The sequence below is a fragment of the Pristiophorus japonicus genome, chromosome 2 (assembly GCF_044704955.1).
Source record: "Pristiophorus japonicus isolate sPriJap1 chromosome 2, sPriJap1.hap1, whole genome shotgun sequence".
Classification (NCBI taxonomy): Eukaryota; Metazoa; Chordata; class Chondrichthyes; family Pristiophoridae; genus Pristiophorus; species Pristiophorus japonicus.
In genome coordinates, this window is record NC_091978.1 from 332,632,592 (window position 1) to 332,637,240 (window position 4,649).

Sequence of the window (4,649 nt, forward strand, 5' to 3'; positions counted from 1 at the left end):
ACTGCTTTGCAAGCAAACAAACATTGGGTAGAGCAACAGGAGGTCTGCAGTTAAAGGAATTCTCAGTGATGCCTGCAAGGGGCAGCAGAACTCAACTTATTAATGAAGTGTTTTTGTCTGATTAACATTGGGTACAGCAGCATAGTGGTTATGTTACTGGACTAGTAACTCAGAGGCCTGGATGATTGAAGCTGGAGGTATGAGTTCAAATCCCACCATAGCAGCTGGGGAATTTGAATTCAGTTAATTAAATAAGTCTGGAATAAAAAGCTGGTATCACTAATGGTGACCATGAAACTAATAGATTGTTGTAAAAAAATATCTTGTTCACTAATGTCCTTCAGGGAAGGAATCTGCCATCCTTACCCGGTCTAGCCTATATGTGACTCCAGACCCACAGCACTGTGGTTGACTTTTAACTGCCCTCTGAAAAGACCGAGCAAGTCACTCAGTTGTATAAGATGGCTAGCCACCATCTTCTTGAGGGCAATTAGGGATGGGCAATAATTGCTGGCCTTGCCAGAGATGCTCACATCCCATGAATGAATAAAAAAAAGTTCAGCATGAAGTCAGTGCACATTCTCCTTTATTACCAGCAACTGTAAGCATGCCATCTTTCTCCTTTTCTACTGCTTTTCCTAGGTGATAACCTATGGGCAAGAATCAGGAGATGTGATTGATTGTTCCTGTGGTAAGAAAGGCTATTGGGATTACAGTAGCTTGGACCTGGGAAGGATCCATTGCTGGCTGCATCTCTGCAGCTTGTGCCTGGGAAGTGTGGTGTCACCTCTTACTTGTGTGGTGCTCCAAGGGGGGTGGCCAGTGTAATGTATTTGCTTCATGGGTTCCTTGCTTAAGAATTCAGAGCAACACATTGCTATTAAGAACTAGTTGGTTTATTAGCAAAGGTTTAACAAAAATGCTACACATTAACAGTTCCTCAACCAGGCTCACAACATGGATCTCTTAAACCCAACTGTCTGGGGTTTTATTGAGTCTTGTGAACATCACGTGACTGGCCAAGCTACTCACAACTCAACAGCTCTACAACTATTTTAAACATAACTTTAAATCAAGTGCCTCCTTTTGCTAAGGGCACTAGAACCCAGCGAACATTTCACGAATTTGTGTGTCATCCTTGCGCAGGAGCCATCAAGCAAATCTACTCTGTAGCGTTCATTGGTTCATGTGCTGCAGCCAGTGGAGCACATCAACAGCTCTACAAACCTGTGAGCATACTCATAGGTGCATATATTACACTGCTTCGCCTTTTTTTAGAAGCAAGGTAGTTATACAATATTTAAAAAAATTACTTATCATGATTACAATTTTATAAATTTAACTGCTGAGCCTGAGTATCTTGTAAGGTTTTAGCTTTCTCCAGCTCCGATCTCCATTTCTTTGCAGTTGGCTGGCTATGCCCATTTTCTATATTCTTATTTGACTCCGGATACCGTCTTGGGGAAATTTCTGTTTTCAGAGAGTGTAGCCCAGGTTTCCTGACCTCGATCTTCCTGTGTCCTCTTGAGTTTCCTTGGAAGCCTTACATCAGTCCTAGTGTTAGCTTTCTTCCTAAGATCTTGATATTCCCAGTTATTAATATCCTGTCTAGTTGGTTTGTGTTTCCTCGTTGATCTTCTCAACTGAACCCCAACTCCATCGACCCCCTCGGAAGATACAGAGGGCTAGAACCTCCACTTTTTTTGCATGCTTAACGTCCACTTAACGCCCATTTTACTGCTGAAATGATGTGTAACGCCCATATAGCGCCCATTTTGGCACAAAATGGAAACTGACGGGCATTTTTAAGAAACTTATCCGTGAGTGTTACTTTCCCTGTGTGCTTAACGCCGGGAAAAAATATTATCGCCTGCCCACATTTTGTGGGCGAAATCATCAGAATGGGCAAAATCAACGCCCATAATATCGCCCAGTGTTACTTTCCGCACGGAATTAACGCCGAGATTCAATAATACTTTTTTTTGTCGTAAAGAGCACATTTTGGCGAAACTAACGCCCAGGAGATCGGCCACTGTCACTTTCACCAACTCGCACACATATTGTCCTCAATATCGCTTGCCCAAAAAATCGTCCAGAAACAGTGGAACTGTTCTGAATGAAGGGCAGCGGTGTGGCTGGCATTTTTAAAATCGCAGGTCGCTTCATTTAAAAGGCTGCTTCAACTTCGGGGGAGTTTGCATTGACTCTGGAGTTCTTCTCAGTTGAAGTGAACATCTCAACAGACATATTTTCAGACTCTGGACTATTGAGGGTTTACTCTAGGTGTATTTTAGTGAGGAAATCATTGCTTCTGATCAATCATTATTATACTTTCATTGCAATGGGGCCAGCAAACAATAACTGTGCTTAAGCAGCGCTTCAGATGTCTTGACAACTCAGGAGGGGAGCTACAATACAACCCTGAGCAAGTAGGTAAATTTGTGGTCGTGTGCTCGATGCTGCACAACTGGCTATCAGGAGGGGCCAAGAATTGCCAGAAGGCACTGATGCTCCACGTCAGAGAGGAAGAGGACGACGAGGGGCTGGACGCTGACCTGGGGCCAGACAATAATGATTTAGATGAAGGAATTGAATGTAATATCTCCAAGTTTGCAGATAACACTAAGCTGGGTGGCAGTGTGAGCTGTGAAGAGGATGCTAAGAGGCTGCAGGGTGACTTAGACAGGTTAGGTGAATGGGCAAATGCATGGCAGATGCAGTATAATGTGGATTAATGTGAGGTTATCTACTTTGGTGGCCAAAACAGGAAGGCAGATTATTATCTGAATGGTGACAGATTAGTAAAAAGGGAGGTGCAACGAGACCTGGGTGTCATGGTACATCAGCCACTGAAAGTAGGCAGCAGATACAGCAGGCAGTAAAGAAAGCAAATGGCATGCTGGCCTTTATAGCTAGAGGATTTGAGTATAGGAGCAGGGAGGTCTGACTGCAGTTGTACAGGGCCTTGGTGAGACCACACCAAGGCCCTGTATTGCGTGCTGTTTTGGTCTCCTGATCTGAGGAAGGACGGGCTTGCTATTGAGGGAGTGTAGCGAAGGTTCACCAGACTGATTCCCGGGATGGCAGGACTGACATATGAAGAAAGACTGGATCGGCTAGGCTTATACGCACTGGAATTGAGAAGAATGAGAGGGGATGTCATAGAAACATATAAAATTATGATGGGACTGGAGAAGGTTACAAGCAGGAAGAATGTTCCCGATGTTGGGGAAGTCCAGAACCAGGGGTTACAGTCTACGGATAAGGGGTAAACCATATAGGACCGAGATGAGGAGAAACTTTTTCACCCAGAGAGTGGTGAACCTGTGGAATTCTCTACCACAGAAAGTTGTTGAGTCCAGTTCGTTGGATATATTCAAGAGGGAGTTAGATGTGACCCTTACGGCTAAGGGGATCAGTGGGTATGGAGAGAAGGCGGGAGTGAGGTACTGAAGTTACATGATTAGCCATGATCATATTGAATGGCAGTACAGGCTCGAAGGGCCAAATGGCCTGCTCCTGCACCTACTTTCTATGTTTCTATGTTTCTAATCAGGCTGGTTATGCAACCATGCCCACGACCCCCTCCAGACCACAGGTGGCTACATACCTGCAAGACTCTTATGTGAGGAGCTGATATCTAAACGATTTGTCTGAAAGAGCGTTGATGTGAGTGACAACGCTGACACACTGCTGTGTGTGTGCAACTCAGACATCAATGGTGCCCATCACCTTGGTGCCAGTTAAAGTTAAGTTGTATTTAACCCTTTCATGTTAAGGAATCACCAGTGTGTAACGGTCCAGCTATCTGAGACAATGCGCAACAATGTTATGTTCAATAAAAAAATTTTTATACCAACATTGGTATGAAATCATTAGTATCACAGGCAATAACACCCAACCCCCACACACACACCACTTTTTCCACCATTGACATCAATCAAATGTTCAACATGTCCAGCAACACAGAATACAAAGGTCCCCAGCCCCCATACATTACAACATATTACGTACACCCAGATGGAGATATAACACAGTCATCACCTGCGGACATGCACCTCATTTTCCTTCTCCCCTCCCCTTCTTCTCCCCACCTCTACCCCTTCCCCTCCTCGCTCCACAGCGCCTGGCCGAGGAGCTCCTCAGTCGATGCCTCATTGAGGGGGATGAAGGCAGATGCGGTGGTTGCACAGATACGGGAGCAGGGGTTGCCGAGGGGGCAACATTCTCTGATGCAGAAGCAAGATCTTGGTCCAGTTGTTCGCAGTGGTGGTGCGGAACCTAGGGCTGGTGTGCCATGCTCGGGGACCACTGGAAGGCCTCTGCCAGCAGTGTTCCTGGCTATTGCATCCAGGGCCTCCACCATCCTTGGAATGTACTCGGTCATGGTGGCCAGCCGTCGGGATATGCCCCCCAATGCTTCGATGAGCTGGTCACCAATGTCTACAGTCCTCCTGGACAACTATACCATGTCTCCGCTCTCATGTGGTACTCGTGGAACAGACCTGCCGTGTCCACGAGACCTCCGCGGGGTCAGCGCCATCCTGGGGACAAATGGGGTGCCCTGTGGCGAGGTGCTTGGGGCCAGTACCTCCAGAGTGAAGGCGGGAATGACCGGAGGACCACTAGATGGCCTTGGGGTGGAATGG

At 46.2% G+C, this 4,649-nt stretch overlaps 1 non-coding gene across 1 annotated transcript; it reads right to left on the reverse strand.

Moving 5' to 3' along the window:
- Positions 1-1,101: 1,101 nt before the first annotated feature.
- On the reverse strand, positions 1,102-1,207 carry LOC139252779 (U6 spliceosomal RNA). Its single transcript, XR_011591573.1, has one exon. It is a non-coding gene; the product is annotated as a U6 spliceosomal RNA (small nuclear RNA).
- Between the last annotated feature and the right edge of the window lie 3,442 nt (positions 1,208-4,649).